The following is a 25,557-nucleotide window of genomic DNA, read 5'->3' on the forward strand; positions in this document are numbered from 1 at the left end:
CACATCTCATCTCATCTCACTATCACTCACCTCTCTCTCTCTCTCTCTTCTCCTCCTCCTCTCGGACACACACTTGTGATGTTTCATTTGCATGCACTGAATTAAAATGTGCTCCAGGCAAGATTTTTTTTTTTGTAAAGTATGTAAAAATACACCTGTCTTATCAGCCCAGATCTCAGTGCAGAGCTGTAATCACTGAGAGAGCGATACATCCCATGTTATTTAACAAACCCTGCAGGATAGACCGATTTCGACTGTACAAACCAGAAGAGAGGAATCAAAACCATACTGTCAGTGAGTGAGGATCCTGTCCAATATTGTTAGTTCTTATTCTTCTTTTTGTTCCTTTTTTAATTTCCATTGATGGTCACAAACACATGACAGGATTTGAAATAATTAATCTCTTGCTGCACAATTATTCACACTAGATTTAAACATTCAAGCGTTTCAGCACAGTTTGGGGACATTTTGTTCATCATGTAAAAGAAAATCATTGCCTCTAGCAACTAAACAGAATTGTATTCATCTTTTGGCCTTGTTTTTGATTTGATAAACACGCACACACAAAGTTAAATGTCTTGCTGTTTTCCCTGTGCTATCCCAGAAAAACCCATGACAACCTCTATAAGACCTGTATTCTCATTTTCTTTTTGTATCAAATCAAAATAGGGCAGGTAAAGATTACAACACATGGCCGAAAGTATGTGGACAACCACAAAAACACCTGAATATTATATCCATATTTGATAGTCAAACATCTTATTCCAAAACCATGTGCATTAACTTGCTGGTACAGCAGCTTCCACTCCTCTGCGAAGGTTTTTCACAAGATTTGGGAGTCATGGCTGCATTGATTTACTCCCACTCAGGCACAAAAGCAGTAATGAGGCATTCCAGTTCATCCCAAAGGTGTTGGATGGGATCGAGGTCAGGGCTCCGTGCAGGTCAGTCAAGTGGTCTTCACACCTAACTGGAGAAACCATTTCTTTATTGGTGCACAGAGACATTTTCATATTGAAACAGGAAAAGGCTTTCCTCAAACTCTTGCCACAAAGTTGGTAGCACAAAGTACACTGTAGTACTACTGGTTTTCCTTAACTGGAATTAACAGACCTATCCCAATAAACAGCCAGGAATAAACCAGGAAAAACAGACCCAGACAAAAAAAATATGGATCAACCCAGTTTTGAGTAAAATAAAGTAAAATCATGACTGACTTTTCACAATCATGGATCTCAGCTGCATTTCTATCTTTGACTAAACGTGTAAATAAAGGAACACTTTAGAATTTGGGGATCCTACTGTCTCAACGTGTGTTTGGCTGAGTGGAGAATAAGAAGCAAGACAGTGATTTAAGGTCTCCTGGTCAATACAAATGAAAATGAACTGTTATTTTGAAAGGAAATGATCTGCTTCTTTGTTCTGTCACGTTTTTTTTTTTACATTATCTGTTGTTTCTATCATGCAGAAAGAGACTATTGTAGAGTTATTAGTTTATTCCAGCTGCGATCTACAGCTGTGCAACATAAATAAACATCCAGATTCATCTTTTTTAAAGATTTGCTGATCTGGTGATGGATTAGGTTAATGCTGCAGCTGGTAAAATTGGAGAATCATCACCTGAAGTCAGATTTTTAGTAGCCTGTTAAAAACAAGTTGATCACCTGATTTTGTTCACCTGCTTGCTCAGCTGTACTTTGCTATTCCCAGTATACACTATTGAGGGTGGTTCTCAGTTTGCCAGATTGTGTGTTCAGCCTATACCTGTAAATTACAGGTATGACATTTGCTGTTACAGGCTGTAATAGCAGATGTCAGAAAGTGGTTTTTATTTGGGGAAAAAAATGCGGCTCCTGTAATACAGATATCATCTTCCTTCTCCCCTCAGAGCTGAATCTTATAAACCAGATTAAAGAGAAGAACTAAATGGTAAAAGTCACTGGAGGGCACATCTGAAATATCAGCTTATGCCAAAAAAAAAAAAAAAATCCAGTGCTTTAGGGATCCTTGTGTTACCTTGAAAATAAAACAGAATATATCTAAAAGTTGGTGCCTTTGAGCAGGACGGGCAACTTTCAACTTCTGTACTGTATCTGCTGAGTGTGGTACAGACTGTACTTACACAGCAGCTGACAGATGTGAATCAGTCCGACAGTGTGAATGTGAAGCGGAGCATCACAGAGTTACGTTGTCCTTACTCAGCAAAACTTCCCTGAAAGAGAAAAGTGAACCACAAAGGTAAACTGTGACAAAGGGGTAAACGAAATCCCCTGTGCTTGTTAAGTTTAAAGAAGTTGCCCACTCATCACAGATGTCACAGCGCAGATATCCATGTGTGTGTGTTTGTGTGTGTGCGTCATTATTATCACACACATCTGCCCTCTGTTTAAATATATAAAACCAAAAAACTGTTAAACTGGGATGGATGCATACATACATACCAACTGGAACACATCCAGTTCTTCACTCCTCAACATTTCAGCATTTACATTTCTCCAAAGCTCCACAGCTGCTTACTAATCGATGCGATTTCAACATCATGGGGTGAAAATGGTAAAAAAAAAAAAAAAAGGGCCATTAAATCACAGGCTTTGAGAAATGTCACAGGAGTAAATGGAATAACTTACTTCCACCCTTGAAGTAAGAGCTGTAGAAAAGAAAGTTACAGTATCTTCCATATTTTGCCATTTTAAGCAGAGGATCGAACTGAGGAATGAGACAAGCATCAACAGATTTTATAAACACAAATAAAAAATGAGATCATTTTTGGATGAGGCATTGTTGTCTTGTAGCTACATTAACATCCACATAAATGCATATGATGTGTACTTGAGTTCCATAATTATACTCCTGTGTCCATGATACAGAGCACGGCCCATTTGATGGCTAAAGTCCAAGTTTCAATGTCACTGTTTCTTCAAATATTAAAGAGGACATATTCTGCACATTTCCAGGTCTATATTTATATTCTGGGGCTCTACTGGAAAATCTTTGCATGATTTACAGTTCAAAAAACTCCTTATGTATCTTATAGTGGCCCTTTATGCAGCCACTCAGTTCAGCCTCTGTCTAAAACAGGCCGTTTTAGCTCCTGTCACTTTAAAGCACCCCTCCCGATGAGCTCACTCTGTTCTGATTGGTTAGCTTCCAGAAGCTGCCCATCAGCGGACTTCAAACAATAGTAGTTGGATTTTACTTCTTTCTCTCGAAAATGTCAACTTCTTCAATGTTTTAGCCAAAATCCAATCGGAAATACAACATGAACAACTCGTGGAACAACCTTAGCAACAAAAACGGACAGCAAATGGAGCATTCAGAGTGGGCAGAAGCCCTGCCTTCTGACCTGAAAGTGTCCTTTTTTACATACATTCACCTCACATTTTAGCCATGAAACTGTCCGTTCTGGGCTACTGTAGAAACATGGCAGCCTCCATGTAAGGGGACCTGCTCTCTATGATATAAAGGGCTTGTTCTAACATAATGCAAACACAATGATTCTTATTTTGAGGTGATTATACTCCAATGAAAACATACTCATGAATAAATATGTATTTCTGCCAAATCCGTTCCGCTAGATGCCACTGAATTCTACACACTGGTCCTTTAAAACTCAAACCACATTCTGCTTTTATTCTTCTTGTGTTATCTTCAACATACTGTATAAAGGTCTTTTCAGAATATCACCAGACAGGAAAATTGCTATTGGCCCATTCTGCAAAACCCTGGATTACAGGGGAGGTTTTGTCCAATGCCAACGTTTGTAAAATCCTTGCTTTCTAAAATATCTGCACATAGAAACAATAAGCTTGAGATTAGGGAAAGATTGTGTTTACAGTTAATAAAAAGGCAAACATTAATTCCAGGTCTGTGACTGGTTGCAAACTCAGCTCTCCTGCATTAAAGTCGGACTCACTAGATACCCATCCACCACCCCGACCTCCACACTCTGACTTCCTGCATGACTGCAAGTAGGGTGCACTACTTCTATCACCCAACGCTGGCACTGACATAATTTGTGAGGTGCAGAATCATCCAGTATGGACATAATTCACATGTTGATTAAGATATTTACAAAAAACTAAAATGCAGAACTCTCAGTCTGCCCAGTGCATGATCAAAATACCATAATCATCAGAATATTGTGATTATCTGGGATCCAACTTCCTCTCCTGCAGCCTTAATCACATGATTGAATAACTGGTGTGGATTTGAACGAAGCCATCATAAACCATGAACAATATGAAATAATTGGTCCATGATAAATGTGAGCTGCAATTTTATGCTTTTGTTTTTCATACAGAGAATATTGATAGAGGTTGTACATGAGAAAAGGAAAAAATGAGGGTATGGTATGTTGTGTTTACATGCATAGAACTAATATTCAGGTAATTAGGAGTATTTTCATATCCTGAATATGCAGAATACACTCTGGGAACGTACACAGATCAGGCAGAAGGAATCTCTCTGGGCTTGCTCCAACAGCGATGAATAAGAAGCTTACATTTTGAAAAATAAAAAAAAACTTTTTGCACACAAATGGGATTAATTTCATCATTGTGCAGGGAAGCATAGTAGCTTAGAACATCTGAGCTCTTTCATATCCTCAGAAAATCACCCAGGGTAACCGAGTCCACACATACTTACTTTTAGTTTCAGCTGATTGTGTCTTGTGGGACACGCTGGCCTTGGCTCCTCCACTGAAATATGTTTGAACATCTTTTGCTCAAATCTTAAATATTGCGTGTTTTAAATTTGAGTGTTTGGGGCATTGAAAACATGACAGGATCTCAGTGCTGTTGGGAGCAAGCAATAGATTTTTTCTTCTGCTCTCTTCTGCCAATCCTTTTATTTATGCGCGTAAAACTTAAAATTTCATGCATGTGATTCAATAAGTGCACCCATAAACTCTGACTTTCTAAAGCATATAGATTATAAATCAGCTGAAACCGCTGACGTCTTGGATATAACTGTGAGATTTAATGTGATTTACAGAAGCCATACTTGGAAGTTTTCTACACAGTAGCCTTGACTACTGCCCGGACTCTTTATAACAGGAAGTAGCAAGAAGTAATAAATTATTCAGAAGAACATTTTAACTCCTTAAAGGGAAATCTATGGGCTCTGCAGCTGGAAATAGTGACTTGACTTTGTATTACTGTAATCCTGAATCTCTGTGCTGTACAATATCTAAGCTTTTTGTTAAGACTCTTGGGATGAATTGAGACAATTTAGTGTTAAAATGTCAAACAGAGGAGAAAGGCAGTGCCTGAATGCCACTCAGAGTGGTAAAAAAAAAAGTAGAAATAACTGGATAATACAAGCTCACAGCTGTCAACTCAGGAGTGTTTTAACCTTTCCTCTTCTCCATCAGCTATAGATTCACAGGCTTTACAAAGATCAAGTCAAACCGGCGCTTAGGAGACCGCAAGACACTATTTCAAACGTTTATTTGGACGTGGCCCGGGTGCATACAGTACACCTCTCTCTGATCATTTTAGTGCCAGCGCTTCTCTGAGCACCCCCCGCTGTTTTGCTCCGCTCGGTGTTGCCAGGGCGTAATTTTCATTTCAACTTTAGGGGAGACATGTACTGGGAACAGTTCAAGCTGCTACAGCTACGGTCTTCACTAATGAGAACAGTCTGTTTTTAATGGGACGCTATTCCTGTGTATAATTCACCATGTGCCATACATACTGTATATCCCTTCAGTACTTAACATGACATCCTAACCTGAGCAGTGTTTAAAAAAAAAAAAAAGGAGCTGATTTTAAAATGTATAAACCAGAAAAAGCAATTGAGAAAATTAGCATTTGCTCACTTGAGCTAAATTATGAAGAGTCTGAATATGTCCAATCATTGTTGGACATGGGGGCCTTCTTACAGTAAAGTGATGATAATTGGTTGAGTAGTTAATGTCTCAGTGACCAAAAAGTATCATAAGTGGTTTCATGCAAATAATAATGAAAACAGTGGTTAAAAAAACACATCAAAACATCCAAAGAGCAACATAAAACTAATATGAATCGAACAAAAGAAAAACATCTCTTCCAACCCAAACATCTGATTAGATTCAATGTTTGCTGGTTTGAGTGGATATTACAGAATTAGAGAGTATTAGTGGAGCTTTAGACCTGCATTAACTGTTTTGTTTGTTTGTTTTTCTCTTTTGGCCACTTGAGGGCGGCAGAAACAAGCTTTAAAACTGAAAATTGACATATTATCACCTTTTTTATATGGCGAACGTGTTGGTTATTTATTTAAACATCAAGCAGACGGAGCGACATTAGCATTCATTTGGAGTTCTGTGTAGCTAGCAAATGTAAGTCCAATGTTCACTCTAATTTTTAAAACTGATCTGTGGTTCATATAGAATATTGATTATAGCTTTATGTACAGCATTTGAATGTTTCGCTCCTGGATTTCCATTTTGTTAAAATACATCACAGTAGCTTTACACTCGCACCTCATCTCAACATCTACCTCCATGACATTAGGCGTGACTATTTATGGCACAAAGAGGATGATTCTCATATTTTGGGTGATCCCTTCTGATTTCTATGCAATGTCAACGTTTGACCACACTCCCCAGCGACTGTATCCTCATGTTTTTGGTGCCACCAAGCAAGAAATCGAGTATATTCATGCTCCCCTGAGGATGAACCCTTTCCAATTCTAGCCAGTCCACAAGCTTCCCTCTTGCACCAATCTCAGGCCAACGTGTCCACTTTTCATTGAAGATCATTTCAGATCTAAGGGGCAAATTGCCACAATATTCACTGAGCAAATTCATGCTCAAAGGGTCAAGACCGACTGACATTTCTTTTTGCACAGGACAGGACAGACTTTTCAATTCAACTCTAGTCAATATTATGTTTTTATTATAATATATTTGCCAATTTCCATTCCTTCAATTTCACATCTTAAGAGACAACAACGTCCCAGACTCTATTACCGTTTGATAATCAATGATGTTGTTTTTATCTGTGCTTGCTCTGGCTCATGAAATGCACTAAAAAAAACCCATAAAATGTCTTAAAAATCCATTTTCTATTCCCACTCTCAATAATGTAGCAGGAAATTTGTTATCTGAAATAACACAAACAAGACACCAAGTGAGTAGTGCTAAAATTGCACTGGGGAGAATAAGGACACAGTATTTCGATATGAACAATGGAAACAAGGCGACTTGCACACTCATGAATTTACAATGACTATAAAAAACAATGTGATGAGGTTGTAACAGTTGCCTGAGTGGTTGTGAACATAATTTGTTTACATGAGTGTTATAATAATTTCATATTCAGCCATTAACTGATAAGCTGATCCGCTTGTGCATGTATGAGTGTGTAAATATGTGTGTAACAGTCTCACAGTCTCAACAGTTCAGTGTGAAAGAGGGAAGCCATTTGCAACTTTTTTTTTTTTTTTTTTTTGGAGACCCTGCTAAGTGTCTTTTTGGCGCCTTAACAGCTAATCACTTCATCACTTCCCAGCACTCTTACTCACTCAAACGCACTCATGCTGACTTCATTTCTTCCCTCTTCTTCTCACCAGATTAATTTTCCTGGTATAGTAAGATGGATATCATCATTTTTGGCTGGAGAAGCCACGGACCAGCCCTTTAACCGCAGTTGTCCTTGAGTGAGTGACTGACTGACTGACTGATGAAGTTCCACCATTGTCAACCGGCCAAGGGTTGGAGTTTCCTCATCGGCCGTTGCTCTTTCAGTATGAACAGGTGCGAGATGATGGAAGTGGTGGACAGCTGCACAGCGCAGAGTGATTGTATTTCCTGCTCCGACCTCTGATGCTCTCAGCTGCAGTGTTAAATGCAGTGAAGTTGGCTAAAGTCCTGTTTAAACAGATGCGTACCAGCGTCTCAACCGTCTCCTCCTCTACCGTCCAGTGTGATTGACTCTCCAGCTGAGAGACGCTGCGTGTTTGGATTTTATAACTGAACTAATACCAGGATGCAAGCTTTTTATTTCGTTGTCACATCACAAAACACGAGTCTTGCAGCTAAAACATGCGACTCATGTAGCTGTTACATCAGTTTAGTTTGGGGTAACTGCAGGTTCACTTGATTTGACTGTAACTGCGGTGACTGGTTGGAGATAAGCCTCCTGAATTTGCACCCAAAATGCTGTCAAAACTTTAATTTATTAATTTCCACCGCAGCCTCCATGATCATCGACTGGGAAAGAGGCAGAAAAAAGGCCTATGGAGACATGAGGAAGAGCGCACAGTTAAAACACTACAAATAACCATCACTCTGACAAAATACTCAATGGAGACAAACAAGAGACGTCTGAAGATAGAAAGAGATGAAAGAGCACAGATAATTAGAATAGTTATAATTAGAATTAAAATAAATTCTCCTTCAAATCAAACATCTTAAGATATGAGTGGAAAGTTTTGTTCTTGCAACTGCATTTATAACCTTTTTAAAAAAAAAATTTAAAAAACTAGCTTAACCATGTCATGTGATGCTACTTCAGTACACTTTAACAACAAATATTACTGGGACAACTACAGAAAACTGCAGATGAACGTTTAACATCCAGGAATTCACATTATACACACTACCACTGACCATCCCTGTAACAAACTGGCCACAATTTAATACATCAACCATACACTGTACAGCCATATACTAGGTTTTGACCTAGTCTTGTTAATATCAGCACAATCCTGAAATCCCACAATTTAATCCCTAAAATGTGATGTAAAAACTGCACTGCCAAATAGGAAAAAAACGAGCCTGAGAAAGACAGAGAGACTTAAATAAAGCCATAAAACTTTAATGGGACACTTGCCCCTAGGGGTCAGGATTTGTAGAGGCCAAATTAATTTATACTACTGTTATTTCTGTGTGGAGATGAGTGAAGCAGTCACAGGTACGTTACTTTAATACATAATTAATCAATTTCTGTTTCCGCATTCATTCCAACAATAGAATTAATTTGCCAACAACAACAGTATCAAGTATTTTACAGCCAATTACCAAAAATGGCTGTTAAAAAAATGGAGAAGGCTTTTTTAATTCATAACCATTTCTTCAGTGATGTGTGTACATACAGCTGCAAAAGCATCTTTAGCGCACCAAACACAGGCCACATGTAGAGATAGCTGCTCAATGGGTTTGAGCATTTAATACTTGGTTAATTAATACCATCTTTGGCTCTGTGTAAAGAGTCGTGGGAGTAAAGTACTTCATGTTTTGAATTCTTGGAGAACCGCAACCCACCACCCTCTGTACAAAATACTTAGCAGCCCTGCGGTATTAACCTCATGTATTGGTAAAAAGCTAAATGTAGTAACACTGAAACTAGCAGGAAGAACAAATGAAAGTGTTTTTCAGCTAATTAAAAGATCAGATTTTGGCATCTTTTTTTTTTCCACTGTGGAAAAGCAGAGCTCCCAACCATTACATAATAAATCTAACAGTGTTCTGTTATAACAGGAAGTTTTCTAATTATAATTGGAATATACATACATGGAGGGAATGTGTATTGTGCCAGTTGAATATAATCCTGCTCTCCCCTTCATGCTGTTAACCAAAGGACCAAACTGTATTCTAGATGGGACAATATAAAACACTAAACAAGTTGGCAAATACTATAAAAGTCATAATTTAGCATAACAATGTCTGCAATGTTATCACAATGACTGAGACTAATAACACTCTAATGTACTTCCTAGCAGAGTCAACTATTTTTTACATTAACTTAATAAATTCAAATTTTGTTTGAACCATAAAAAATAATTTTGTAGTAATTTAGAGTTCCTAAAATGCAAACAAGCATAAAAACTGCTGTGTGTTGACTCTAAAGTTATTTTAATAACCAAGTGTTTTTGTTGACTAACCTTAACCATGCCACTGTAGTTTATTTTACATAATCCTGATCTTTCCATAACTTTTACCACATAGTTGCCATATGCAGATACGAAAGCAGAATTGTGAAAAATATTGACATTGTACAATATACTGCAGATGTTCTTATCTGGTGATCTGCTAGTCGAATCCTGAAGTCCACAAATGGATCAAAGTCGTCAATAAGGGGCTCAAACTCACTTTCTGTGCACTTCCTGAGAGTCCGTCCCGGGTGCAGACTTCACTACTCTTAGTTCAGAAGATTGCTCACTGCAATATGAAAGTGATGATGTGGGGAAGAGGAGGACAATGAAGAAGCCGAGGAAGAAAAATGACTACAGATTACCAATACGTTTCCGTGATTTCCACTCAGAACCGTTCTGGAAAATATTCAAGAGGATTACAGGATGAACATCTAGGCATTGCTCACATCCATGGCAATGACTGAGGTCAGACACCCCATTTCAAAGCACAATTTATCCCCTTGCCGCCCACCAGACTTTGCGGACTTGATGTGATTGTGGTGAGCACTTCACAGTATGATTGAAGTCCACGAGAGCCCAAGACCAGAAGGCACACATTTGTATTCTGTAATAAGATCCACCGTCCGTCTGAAGCTGGGGTTGAAGATGCAGTTTCAAAATCATCATGAGATCCAATTTGTAGTTTTGCAATAAATAATCCCCGTCTTTTCAGTTCACAAAAGCTGTCAAAGAGTCACTTTAGTTAGTGCTGGAGGAGAGGTTCTCGATGAGCGACTGTGGATTTGTAAAATCAATTTATTTTGAGCTACTTCTGTCTGGAGATTTGTTTCTAAACTGTCTGGACCTCAGACAGGGTGGAACAGATTGCAGGTCGCATGATGTTGGATTAATGGTTATTTCTGTGAGCATGTGTGTATGTTTGGGGATCCAAAATGAGAATGAATGATGGCAGGCAAATGATTTGACATTACTGGTGTTTTGTTTTCATTTGATTTAATGGATTGAAAGGGCCCCGTTAGCACACACACACACACAAAAAGACACTGTTACCATTGAAAATGTCAGATCTATTTTACCTCAATTAGTTGTAAAAACAAACTTCCTGGAGTAGTGATATAATGGGAAGTGTGAATGCATGGACTCTCCTAATAAGGGGAAAGTGTGGCAAGTTAGAAATATATATGGTGAATGTGAATATGCGGATGCAGGTTCCTGGGTATTGTCGCTAATTGGAGTTGTCGCTAATTGGAGTTGGCCAAAAGTTGTCTTGTGTATCACTACTTTGAAGTCAATCCAAAACATATCTAATAAGAAGGAGCCCAAAGTCAGCATATTGATTCAAAATGTAACTTACAGTATGGCAATATTCATCTAAAGTTTGCTAATGTTAGCTAACGTTAGCTACCTTTAAACTAGTGGTCATACCAGACCAAGTAAGGCTAAAGCAGCAAAACTTGAATCGAGTAAGGGTGTGTTTTTATTGCTTAAGAATTCAACTTTTTATTTATAAGTGAAAGGCTGTGTTATTTCTTCTTTCAAAAGTGATATAGTCTTGCTTTAAAGTCCCTTTTGCCCATTTGTATTCGCGTTTCCAACACATCTGAAAAACCATGAAGAAGATCTAATGGGTTAGAAAGTGCCAGCATTCAATATGAAAATATTGCACACAACAAGACAACATTGTCATCTTTGAAACAGGACCATAGCCAGGATTTTTATAATAAATAAAAAAAAGTCCTCCCAGTGTATTCCCATCCTTATCAGAAATTTGACTTGCCACCAAAAAGTGTTTAAAACATTTATTCACATTTTATTTTTTCATTTAGCCACCGCTTCAGTTATAATTTCTGTAAATCTGTCTCCTCTTCGAAAATAATTTTAAGATATTTGGTGTAACGTAAGTATCAATCACACTACAAAATGTGTAATATGTGCATAACTGTAGAATGTAAAATCCTCCTCAGTTTATTAAACATCCTAAATTACCAGAAATATTACAGCTGCAACCTTTGGAAAGGAGACGTGCAGAGGTGGAAAATCAAGACTAAAAAGGCCAGATTTGATAGTTTCTTGTACTCAAACTAGTTCAAGATGAATGTTTTCAGGTCAATTTTCTGCTTACACCTACTACCTTTCTGCTTCCTGCCTACGTAACTGCATTTTCTCTCTTTCTTTAGCCTACACTCTTTTTAAGCTTGCTCATTTTAGATTTGAGAGGCAGTCAGCTACAGTACACGACACTGTAAACATTATGGCTGTTGTTTATATCACTCCCTATTTACTATATAATGCAGACTCCAAACTGATAGTTTCTGCACTCCCAGATGAATACTACTAGTGCTGGATTCCTGCAGTTCAAATGCAGTCAAAGGTCTTAAAAAAGGTGTATTGGTGCCTAGAAAAATCCCTTCAAGACGTTCAGCTGTTAGATGCCTCACAGCAAGACTGTCTCAGGTTTGATTCCTGGCCCAAGCTCTGTGTATTTAGAGTTAGCCTTTTTTATTGGTACTCCTTACTACAACTGTTCTCTGACTGTTTCTGTTTCAGTTAGTCCAAAGACGCATTAGCTCTGTGTATAAGCTTCCTTTGTCCATCTTGTAATGTTATTCTGCCGTGTGTGATGACGTCTGTCACCATGAATTAAAAACTCATGAAAATAATAAATAAATCATAAAAGGCATATATGCTTTGGGGAATGTTTGGCAGTGATGCAATAAAATTTGAAGGTAAAGGGCTAAAACATGTAAAAACAGCAGTATGGAGGAAAGCCGTCCATTAATCTTCATTTGTTTTAGTGACAAACAGGGAACCACTGACACACTGAGGAAAAAGCTGTAAGGAGCAGATGTGGTGATAGATCAAATAAATCTCACACAGACTATCTGCAGGTATTGTAGAATTATTTTGAGCTCTCATATTCAGAGTAAAGGCCTGAATGTGGCCTGGACTCTGATCCAGGCACAGCTAGGATCAGAGTCACCGGTTTATTAAGTCATAGCAAGATAAGTAAGCTGGAAAATGAAAATGTTAGACCCAAAAGTCAATTTTCTATTTGAAACGTAGTTCAAACTAAATCTCCAGAATCATACTGAGCTGAAAGATAATTTTCCAATAAAGGAGGTGATTCGTACAACGCTTCTTTTCAATCAAACACACTCACCTCGGTATCACTCGCTCTCTGTGGGAATATAAGAACAAAGAAGCGTCCCACAGTGAAGAAAATAAAATCCTCCACGCAGAGAACAGCGTCAGCCTGCTGTCAGATCACAACACAAGACAGAATCACACTTACTCTCACATTATTACATGTCAGAAGATGATTTGATTTAGATACACATGTTGGTGCACAGAAATCATCAAGCATGTGCACAGTACATGCATACATGAAACACTGACATGCCCAAACACATGTGATTGATCTGTCAAGACACACAGTTTGGCATGAAATCAAAGGTAAACGTATAGAGGCACATCTGGCTGTTTCATGCTGTTCCACAGATGGACAGTCGGTGGCGGTAATGCACCAAGAAGTGCAGCAATGTGCCAACAAAGGCAGTGAAGAAGAAAACTGCCAGAAAGTTAATACGGTGTAGATTTAATACATTTAAAAACTCTACTTTGTAAATGTTTTATGAGGAAGGAAATGCATTCAACACATTTGTTAGAACACAATGTGTTTTGGTCGGTAACACTGAATGTAAATATAATTTATTTATTTACAAGATTGCAAATATAAGACCACTCAGTATGTTTTTACAAATACTTTTTTTTCACCAAATGTATTTTTTTTTTTATAAGTTTGACCTACGTGACCCCACCTACGTCAGGCATCTACATTATTTCACCATTAAAATGACTCACATTACTGCTTTTATTCTTTGGTTTATTGAAATAAACACATGACCCACCTGTTGTCTCCTCATGTCTACACACTTAAAAAATCACTGCATTCAAATTGTACCCACTTTGGTTTAATATAGCACCAGTATAACTGGGTTAACTTCACCCAGTGTTACACACAACAAGCTTTAGCTAAAAACTGTTACAAATACTCTATCTTGTACAAAAGTTCTCGACAATAAAAAATGACATGTAAGTCTAAAAAGATTATAGTAGATTATAAGAAGCTTTAGTTTGGGTTAATAACCCAACAGTAAAATAAAAAATAACATTAAAATTGGGTCAAAACAACCCCTTGTCTTGAGTGGCTTTCTGGGTTATACTATGTTGGTGCTATATTGACCCAAATTGTGAAAAAATGTAACCCAGTAACCCAGTGATTTTTTAGCAGTAACATCAGCAACCAGATAAACTGATGGACCATCAGAATTTCTGATATTTTACATTAAATACATTTGCATTTACCGTTTTTTTTTAGAATGAAAATTTATGAGACTTTTGTATTTAATGACATGACTAACAAACTGGCAACTCTGTATATTTTTTTATTGAAATGAACACAGTTATATAAAATTGTTTCTCAAAGGTTTAAATCAGGAAGCAAATATGTATTTTTTAATGTTTCAAGTATGCTGAAGCAGGAAAAAGTGGACAAAATGAGTTACAGATTAAAAAAACCTGATCTAGCTTTTTCAGCAATGTGTATTTGCAAGCTGGATGATATCAGGTGTTAATACAAATCTTAAAAAATACAGTATCTATAATGAAGTAAAACTTATAGGCTCTGTGTATTGTTATGCATATAAATACTGAAGGAGAGTTGCAGTAAGATTTGAGAAAGTGTTGATTGTAGCTTCCAGCCCACCTGACTCTGAGAAATGGTACATTCATATTGACAGATTTCTACTTTGCAGACTGAGTAGTACACTCACTTTAGAGTGTAAAACTGCTACACAGACAATTTCCTCGTAAAAAGAAATGTGTTCAGTATTTCCCTATTGAATTCGAGTCTCAACACGATGGAAAACATCTGAAATTGAATTTAGGCCACCGTGAGACATTGAAACTGTCAACTGAAATGCAGAATAGCATGATATATATATATATATATATATATATATATATGTGTGTGTGTGTGTATATATATATATATATATGTGTGTGTGTGTATATATATATATATATATATATATATATATATATTTTAGACATAGCAGCTCATTAAGGTCAAGTGACCTTCCTCATCTTTTGAACAGCATATTTTAATAAAAACCTTCAGTGAATAATAAAAAGTAAAAACTTTAATTGGAGATTCTACATGTAGAAATGTTCGGTATATCAGTGTCTTGTTTAGCAGCCCTTGCAGAGGAGAAACGGCTCACTGCAGGTTCTGCAGCCTGTCAAACAATCACTGGTGATACATCCCAAGAGAACAGAGAGGATCTGTGTTCCTCGTGTATTTTTGTGCGTACCTGCACGATGACCAAAGTGCACAGAGAAAGTGTGTATAAAGAATGGATGAGTCAGTTGGTGTCCATCTAAAAAGAAGAGGTTCCATAAAGAGCAAATCACAGCGCTGAGATGCAATTTGAGTCGAAAAATTATATGTCAGGCCTTTTTTTTTTTTTCTTTTAAATGTCTTTTCAGTCTATCTAAATTCTATCTAAATTGAGCGAGTGTGAGAGAGATGGGGAAAGAGAGGGAGACTCATCAGCTAAAATGTTGAATTGCAACAAATTGGTGTGATCACACACAGTAACACGAAGAACATCTGGCTAATCCTTGTTGTACCCATGAACTCTTGTCTTTTGAGATTACTGAACATCATGTTCTAATTATTTTAATTCTCATTTTCACTCCAGGAGAAGATCATACATGATAAACTTTCTCTTCTCTTTCTCTCTTCTATGATATTTTCTAAAAAAGGAATCCAACTTCATACAGTAAGAAAAAGTCAAACAGCTTCCACTGCCTTCTGTCGAGGTATCTTTAAATGTTTCCCTAAGCTGGAATGTTTGTTGGGTACAAGCTCATAAAAGTTTAATCTATTTAAGACACTCTCTGTGTTCATCGCCTCAGGGTTAAAACAGAAGCACGACAGGATAAATAGATTCAAGATGAAGCCAAATTTTTAGTCATTATTCTTTACAGTAAAAAAAGAAAAAACATAATGCAAAACAATGCTTATTTGTTCAAGATGAGTGATCAAAGCCTTTGGAAGCAGTGCTGTGACTGCTCCCAAAGGCTTTCTCCTTAACTAGTTTTACAGGCTTGACAGAAAAAATAACACCTGTGCTGTGACAAAATGTACTGAACATACTTACATAAATAATGTCAACCGACTTGGCACATACACACTGTACGTAGTGTCAAAACAAATAAGAAATAATCTAAAGATATGCAAGCATTACTGCTACTATTAACACTCTCTCTGTCTCACTAATCACGTATGACCCACTGGGGTTCGACATAATTGATACATGTAGCAAGGTATTTATCATCTCTAGCTAATTGACGCTAATATAATTAGCATGAGGTGTCACACACACATAAACATGTGCACTCATATGATGCTAATAACTCTGCAAACCCGAACAGTGACACAGACACACACACACACAGGTATAAACACTGAATGAGCACACCGGCAGCCATAATTGAGATTGATTTTGCGACTCAGACGTGCTCACATGTTGAGTAACACAGATCCAGGTGGAGGCATAATAGTAACTGCCCTGACGGCATCCATTAACACGCCTTGTATGTCTCATTTACTGTCTGCTTGGGCGCCGTCTTCATCTACGCTCTTCTATCGTCTCTCTGATGTTTAATCTTTTTGGTAATTTATAATAAATGATGAGAGGTGACTTATACGGGTTTCTTGCAGCAGGAAAAACAAAAGAAAATACCACAAAGGAAAATTAAATATCCAGTTTGTTAGTTTGCTAATGTGTGTTGTTGATGAAATTAGTATTTTTGCTTTTAAGCATTTGCTCTCCAAGCCAGTAGGGGGCAATAACACAGTTCTGGTGGTGACTCTCACAATTATATAATACAATGCACTTGTGAACTTAGTTTCAGGTGTGTTTGGATGTGGGGAGGAACAACAGGTCATACAAACTCACTCATGATTGCAAGATAGCGTAACTGCAGTAAATCCAAGATCATGCCATATTTAAAGGGGACATATCATGCTTTCTGTGATTTTCTGTTATTTTTATACTGTTGACGCTGGATGTTGATGTTAAATATGGTCACAAGTTCCAAAAGTTCAGGCGAAAGTACAGTATGTAAAAATGCTCCCTGCAAGTCAAGAGCCAGGGCTTCAGCCTGCCCTGAACGCTTCCTTTGCAAAGTTATGTCTACTTCCTCCTCATGATGATGTCAAATTGTTCGTGCATGCCCACAAATGACCGTCCACTGGTAGCCTTTGTCACTAAGGTTGTTGCTAAGGTTGTCAGGCTCAAACATTTTCAGATGTATTTGAGAAGTTTATATTTTGAGTAAAGAACAAGCAAAAAAAGTCCTATTACTATTACTATTGTTTGGTTATGTAGCCTCCCAAGCCGCTGGAAGTCTGTTATGGGGCAGCCTTCTGGAGTGGGCCAATCAGAACAGAGTGGGCTTATCAGGAGGGGGGTCTTAAAGAGACAGGACCTTGAACGGCCTGTTTCAGACAGAAGCTGAACTGAGGGGTTGCACAAAGGGCCACAAAAGGATAAATAAGTTTTTTGAACTGTAAATTATGCAAAGATATTCCAGTTAAGCCCTAGAATATAAACATAGACCTGGAAATGTGCATGATACGTCCCCTTTAAACTCCAAAAAGTTCATCACGTCTTGCAGCGAGAAATCATCTGCCACAGGTTGGTGTTTGTCACCAACCTAAAACCTGCTGTGCAAGCTGTCTAGCATAACCTTTGGATTGTTTGTAGCCCTGATCCAGGACTATATACTACACATTACGATCCTGCATGACAATTCCAAAAATATGAACGCATCGAAGGGTATCAAATGGTAGAAGCTTTCAATGGAGGTCACCTTGCTCCGTTGGAATAAATCATGTTTTATCACTGTTATCTCGAATATAAAGTCCAGGATAAGAGGTAAACTGTTTTCCACCCAGTGGGCACCACACAATCAATAACTGCTGAGAAAAGGTACAATATGGAAAGAGAATATAAATACTGTACACCTTTATGTATTAAAGCATGTGAACACAACATTTGGGGAAAATATATTAAATGTAAAAATGAATATTGTGTATTTAGTTGGTGAAGGGACCATTATAAATCACTCAAATACATTTAGAGAACTCAAATCCTCTGCAACAAATACACAGAAGAAGAGCTGGATGGTTATGGTGACTCAGAGAAGAGCTCCACCTGCAGAAACCGACTAGAAACATGATGTAACAAGCACCGCCCACCGTTTGATTGACATGTGATGTCTAAGAAATGCAATGCAGAAAAATCACAGCGAGGTAGTTTGGCACCGGTGACAAATAATAGAAACATGACTGTGGATTTCTACAAACCAGACTACTAATACAGTATGAATGATAAACATCTTTTCATATTTTCTTTCCTCCTCTTCAGTTCTTCTTTGACTTCCTGTCTGCCTCCTCCCAGGCCTCCAATCTTCTTATCTCCCTCTCTATACCTCACCCTTCCTCCTCCTCCTCCTCCTCCTGTCTCCATCTATAATCCTCGGTAGATGAGTGCGGTAAATGGGGGATAAAACAGGTTTCAATTAAACACATCAGAATTCAAGTCACATTTTCCCTGAGCAGCTACCGAATGAGATAGAGGATCACACATTGAGGCAGAGAGAGAGAGAGACACACACACACACACAGATCTTGAGGCCATTTGCCGTAAGCACTGCATTGTGTTCAGCCAGATTTCTATTAGAATGTGTGTCATGTCTGTGGATGATTACAATCTGTGTCACTATGTAAGAAAATTGACTGTCCTGTGAAACGTGTGTGTGTGTGTGAGAGAGAGAGAGAGAGAGAGAGAGAGAGAGAGAGAGAGAGAGAGAGAGAGAGAGAGTTCACGTTAGGGAAAAATAGACTCACACACTCGGCATGGCTCGCTTATCTATTTGGACTCTGTAAATGTGTGTGTGTGTTGGTGAAGGAGAAGCGAGTGTTCATTTACCGGGGAAAACGCAGCAGCAGCTCTTGGAGGGTTCTGCAGCATGGAGGCATCTGCTGCGTTTGTTGTGTGAAGCCTCTCTTGTGTACTTCAGGTGTGTGGGTGTGTGAAGTGCACTATCGTTTATCTTGTTTCTGCCTTTTTAATTTTCAGGAGAGTGCAATAAATTAAGGGTTCAACCATAACAATAAGGTGATGTTATAGTTGGTGTCAGTCTAATCACTTAGCGTCAGAAAGCAATGAATCACAATTTTTCCAGAGACCAAGGTGATGTATTCAAGCAGTTTGTTTTGTCTAGCCAACAGTCCAAAACCCAGATATATATGAGTTTAAATGATTAAATTAATAAAGAAAAGTAGTAAATCCTCCCTTTTTGAGAAGCTGTAGCCAGTGAATGTCTGGCATTAACTTGATAGGATTTCATATAACTTGATCTTTTACTTACTTTGGAAAGTTCTGGTTATGACTGAGTCTTTGCCTCAGGTTTCATTAAGTGATTGAGGGTCGTCTCTAAAACAAGGGGATTAAATTGAAATCTGTGATCGTTCATTCTGAACCATTATTAATATACACTTCAATAGACAACCCAACTAGTTAGGTTGCTTCCAAACTGTATACCTAATTGAACTGAAGTTTGCCAAAGTTAAAGGGATTGAATGCTTTTGCAAACAGTTTATTCTATTTTTCATTTTCTTAAAAGATATTTTATTATGTTACTTACTAGTAATTCAGTAAAAGTATTGTTGTAAATTAAAATATCATATATAGAAGAAAAGAATGTATTAATAGTTATCCAGTGAAATTACGGAGTTGAACACTTTGCAAGGCGTTGTATGCATGTCACATTCTCATTAGAGGCTGAGCCCCCCTAAAGGTCTGATCCTAGAATCGACCCTGATTAACACAGTTTGTGATTACAGTTTTGCTGAATTTTTCATGTTTTCACTTGAGAACCAAATGCTTCAAAGGCTCAAAAATTATAATTAGAAAATTATACAACCACTTCAATTGATTAAACATATTGAAACCAGTGAATTAACTAAAATGTCATCAAGCTAAAATAATACTATTATTCTTATTTGCTAGATTCTCACTTCACACCAGCAATATAATACAATTATAAGGTCTGGTCACACCAGGAAATGGCACAGCAAAGTTTATTAGTGTAGTTTAGTGTAGTCAGTCACAATAGCTCTACAAGCTAGCAGGCTTGCTAAGTAACATGATTGCTAACAATAAGTTCACACAATTCATTCAATAAGTGTAATTGTACCATTGACTCTTGTTTCGTAACAAGAGTCCCAACCATGCGGAGCAGTTTATACTCCAACAGAGCTGGGTTTTGTAAAAGTGGATGGTGCGACACAGCTAATATGTTAGCTTCCTTTATTTTGGACTTTCCAGCTCTCTATTCCCTCAAAGGTCAACACTGTCAAGACTATGTTACTGGTCAATGACATGAATTCGAGTCGAGTGACACAACGGCTTGAGGCTGAAGCCAGTATGGATGTACCTTGAAGTGCAACGCCACCAACGGCCACTAGATGCTAGCTCCAACTGATTCCCATTCAAAACTTCTCTCTTGAAATACTAAGTTGATAATTTTTCTCAAGAAGACGTATAGTAGTTTTGATATCTGCAGTGTGCATGTTGATTGACAGCTGTGATTTCGGTAAGTTTAATGTTATATACCTGCCCTGTTAGCACAATTTAGCTAAAGTAGCTAACGTTAACCCAAGTGTGCACCCAGTAAGCTAGCGTTAGCTTCAGTCTGAGGTAGCGGGGTGTGTTTCCAGAACATGAAAGGCAACATCCTGTATTGTTGTACATTGTTGTGTGTAGTTTGCCTGTAATTATCTAGTTTGTCCTGTCCTCTCTTGACCTGATCTTGTTTGCCTGAAATTCACCTGTGTTAAAAAAAATGCAAATGATTCTAGCTTCATAAGCAGAGTAATTTTGTAGCTGAAGGTGACTCATATAATAGGGTTCCCCAGTGTGCTTTACTTTGATGACAGAAATCACTGAGGTGTAAAAGTGTCATCAATTTCAAATATTGGACACCTCATTTTGAAGTGAAACTCTTTACACGCAAGTTGTGTGGCTAAAAATAAAACACCCTTTCTTGTGGACGAGCTTCACAGAAGAGCGGAGAGGGAGGTGGGAGAAAGGAGACTTAGGGGACTAACTGAGACACATGAGGAGTTAAAGAAGACAGCAGGGCTATTAATGCTGCATCTTTAAAGCAAGTGAGTCATCCCTGCTTCATTCCCCAAAAGAAAATGGTAAAGAACAGTGCTGAAGAGATATCTGGAGTTAAGAAAATTTGGGAAAGACTATAAGGACTTCATCCAAATGGGAGTTAAAAGAGACACATCAACTTTTAGACAAATAGAATATGTTAGAAGCACATAAGTAAAGTTCATACATAACATATTTGCACAATATATTTTTGTGAGCCTTTGCTTTCCTTTATGTAGTCCATCCACATGCATCTCTAACTTTGCTGCCAAAGTCATTTTAGCCAGTAAAGCCAGATGGATTCTCAGTTTTTGCCATAAAATATTTGTATGAGAAACACTGACTGAAAATTGATTGAGTCTCAACTGAACCAATTTGCCAGTTGTGTCGTTTATATGGAGGAATTTTCCACATAACCAGCTTTCTGTCCTTCTCTGGGTCAGGCTGATTTCTCTGTCTGGTCGTTCTCACGGGAACCTGCACTAAAGTAGATTATGTTATGACTCGGGCCAAGGCTGTCTGATACACAAAGCCCCATCTACATAATAGCATTCAAGGTGTCAGGACGGGACTTTGACTGTACCCCAAATGTATCAATAAATTCTTTTGCTTTAAGACATCCAAGGTTCCTGGTCTTTCTGAATTAAAAAGCTCAAGATTTCCATGACAAATTGGCCAAATTGGTCGGCAGCATCCCAACAGAAACAAGACTGGTAAGTGCAAATTTATTTCTTTTGCCTTGCCATGTCTGCATTTGATGAGAATTTGGCTCTGAAGATCTGATATCTGAATAAGATCAGATTTCAGTGTCTGGGGAGTGCCGACTGGGCTTTACATATACGCACGGATGTCAAAACTAATTAAGTTGTAAGTACAGGAAAGAGAGAAATCAAGTGAGCGGGGGAAAAAAATGGTTTAACTCGATGTGTTGTCTGAAGGTTAAATTAAAAGTTGATGTCAGTGGATAGTTAGTAAATTTAAGGGAAGTTGGGGTCTTTCTTGGCCAATTTCAGGTTTTAGCCCAGCGCAGATAAATCTCAGTTAGGTTAGACCCTCAGGAAGACGTTGGAGTAACAAGTAAGATGAAAAAGGCTTATTTCTGTGTAAATTAAGATCTGGGGGCATCTGTGTCCATTGGGAAAGGAGGTTCTGTAATGCTTTAAAGCTTCAGAATCTAGGCACCGATTAATAGTGTATGTACATGGGTTCATTTATTATTGAATAAGTAAATGTATGGTTTCAAATTACCGCTAGTGACATAAAAAATAAAGCAGACCAGAGATTTGGATGCTGCAACTGGATTTATTGATACTGTCTGCATGTGTGTAACCCTGAATCAGTGAATAATTCAACAAAAGACAAAGAGAATAAAAATCAGAGAGTAAAAGTTACAGTACAGTGAGTGTCTGAGAGTTCAGCAGAAATCTGGGAAAAAGAAGTTTCTCCTTAACCGATTAAGTATCAATAAATTCTTTTGCTTAAGACATCCAAGGTTCCTGGTATTTCTGAATTAACAAGATTTCCATAACAGTTTAAAAGCTTAAACATTTTAAACTCAAAGTCAAATTCAAACCGGAAACTTTCCGAATAATTTCTTAAAGCCACTTAGTATGAACCGTATAGGGGAGTAAAGTGGCAACAATGAATCTATTAGTCAAGCAAAACAATATTAATTGATGTGTTTTGATAATCGATTAATCATTTAAGTCATTTTTTAGGCAAAAATGCTAAAGATTTTATGGTTCCAGGTTTTTTAATGTGAGAATTTGCGGCCTTTGTTGGTCTTACATTGTAGTAAATAGAATATTTTTGGATTTTGGACAGTTTATTAGACAAAACAACACTTTTTGCTGCAGGATATTGTTTTCTGATGCTTTATAGACCAAACAATTAATTGAAAATTAATCGATAATGAAAAGTACTATTGTCTTTTTTGATAGGACCACTGGGTGGCACTAAAGCTAGACATTTTCAAATGCTATCTGTAGTGTCTTTACTCACTTCACATGAGTTCCAAAACCAAACTCGGTGGATTAATTTGCTTAATTCTTAAATTTTATTACCAATAGGGAAAGCACCTGTCAATCATTTGTCGGCTAATGATTAAAGAAATTTTGGTTGACACCTCTTAATACCCAATAATCCCAAGAGCTTTATACCAAACAAATACTTCCTATAAAAACAGTTTCCTTGAGTAAACAGGAAACAGTTTATGGGAAGACACTGAGCTCTGGGTTATTTTAAAGCATAAAGATGGCAATTTTCTATATTTTTCTTATTGTCAACAAATCTCATGTGCAGAACCAAACCAATAATGAACTGATCCTACTTACAAGTATTGTGTGTGTATCCAAAGCCTGATATCTCTTATTCCTTCATAGAAATGTCTAATAATGTTCAATAGACACCTTTCTCCAGTCTTCAGTGTGAACAGTTTTCATTGAAACTACTTTCTACCAAACAAATATTCTCTATGAAAACAGTTTCCTTCAGTAAACAGTATTTTTCTTCTGGGAGGACACATTACTTTTGAGGTTTTTTTATGTAATTTTGTAGTATTTTCTGCTGCACAAATTAAATTTCACTCTCCTCCACTGTATCAGGGTGGCAGCCAATGTTTCAGGAGTGGGTATCTCAAAACTTTGGCAAATATATCAAACTGTTTGCTTGGCCAAGCACACAAAATTGATAACTCATTTGAGTTAACTTGCCCTTTAAGTAGCAAACATACTGGTCTTGGTTTATTAATCTAACATCTGAAGCATGCAGGCTCTGTATACAACGGATGGTAAATGAGTGTATTTGATTTTATAATGTTCTATTTGGAGGCATGTTTGTACCACAACTTGACATAACCTCTTAGTGAATAACATTAACAACTCTGCACTCTATAGGTCAAATCATTGGGTGACAAAATGATACACAATTTGCCATTACAATAAAAATCTTAATGAGTTTGTAGCTGACTCTGTGCCAGATCCAGGCATGGCTGCTGTTTTGTAGGTGACCGTATTGTTCTCTTATTAGAAATCCTCCCCAACATAAGCCTCAGATTACTTCCCTCATTATGTCAGATGTGAAGCTGGTCGTGACTCTTTCTTCCTCGCCTGGTTGAATGACCTTCCATCCACAGTCAAAACAGCAGAGCCTCTCTCTCACAGTTTCCACTGCAGGCTGAAAACTCATCTATTTGAGAAAAACCTCACGTTATCCTCTCTCCCCGGTGAGTCATCTCCCCTATTTCTTCTCCTGGTACTGGTCTTTGACATGTTCCCTCGCAATCCTCGTGAGCAATATTGTCAGGTCAGTGCAGCTCTCTTGACTGTTCATTTACTTGCTATTGGTTGCTTGTAATAGTGAAAGAATTTAATTTAATTTACTGTTGGGTAATCACTGCTAAATGTTTTAGATGCTCGACTATCAGAGCTCCAACAAATTGCTGCAGTCCTTACATTTTTTAGAGAAGAGAAAAAATGATGGTTCATAAAGAAGACAGCAGAGGCACTGGGTATGTAGGGGAAAGTTTAATCACTTATGTTTTCTTACAAACACCTTAACAATCAATTATTTCCATCATATGTAAAACATCATTCCTACACTCACCAGAATCCCCTTAAAACTTACTATCTAGTCTCTGAGCTCATCTTAACATACACGACTGGTTGTCGAGGCAACAAAAAGGTTAACAATCCGACAAATAAGTATTTTGGGTGAGCAAACGTTTAACAATGCTTGTCGGATGGGTGTTCCTCCAGGAGTACATTTTAATGAGTGTTTTATGTTTCCTCGATTTTACTGCTGAGGTAGATTAGAAGGAAGATGATCCGTTCATTATTGTCATTGTGGCTTTCTGGGAAAGAAAGTCATGACGAAAATACAGTCTCAGCTGAAGGTCTTTTACTCGTGTAAGTGATGACACACAACAAAGTGTTCTGATACATAACAATAACAGATGAGACAGAGGTGAAGATGCTTCTGCACCTTGTTATTCTAATATAGTAAATCCATTTTCATGTTTATATCATATACCAAAAAATGAGGGGACAGAGAGATGTGGGTGAAATGCAACAAAAGTCGTAGTTAGTGTCTTACGGCATTTTCAAACCTGCTTTGTTTAGGCCGGTTGACTGGGACTCGTTCACTTTCCCCCCCTGATTTGTTTGGGCAGATCCGAATGCAGCAATCAAACTCAGGTGTGGACCAAAACAACTGTACCAAGACCCTTTGAGGAAGTGGTTTCGTCCATTCCCAGACGAATTCTGGAGCCTTTTGTTTGCAGCAGGAACATGAACTGACCTCAATCCGACCCAACTATTAGGTATACTCTGTAAGCTTGAGCTAAACGGCTCCCATAGCCAGGTGCGCTTTGCATACTGGGACGCAGATGAGCGAAATCCAATAG

The 25,557-nt window shown here is 37.8% G+C and overlaps 1 long non-coding RNA gene across 3 annotated transcripts; it reads right to left on the reverse strand.

The window, feature by feature from the left end:
• Positions 1–243: 243 nt before the first annotated feature.
• Positions 244–20,588, reverse strand: LOC121889095. 3 transcript variants are annotated; one of them, XR_006093429.1, is made up of 5 exons: positions 19,363–20,588; positions 16,083–19,055; positions 13,019–13,114; positions 2,123–2,212; positions 244–970 (listed from the first exon to the last, which is right to left on the reverse strand). It is a non-coding gene; the product is annotated as an uncharacterized LOC121889095 (long non-coding RNA). The 3 variants fall into 3 exon arrangements; XR_006093430.1 differs by having other exon boundaries at positions 16,083–18,458; positions 18,921–20,588; XR_006093428.1 differs by having other exon boundaries at positions 246–970; positions 16,083–20,588.
• Between the last annotated feature and the right edge of the window lie 4,969 nt (positions 20,589–25,557).

Source organism: Thunnus maccoyii, chromosome 22, assembly GCF_910596095.1.
Source record: "Thunnus maccoyii chromosome 22, fThuMac1.1, whole genome shotgun sequence".
NCBI classification, from domain to species: domain Eukaryota; kingdom Metazoa; phylum Chordata; class Actinopteri; order Scombriformes; family Scombridae; genus Thunnus; species Thunnus maccoyii.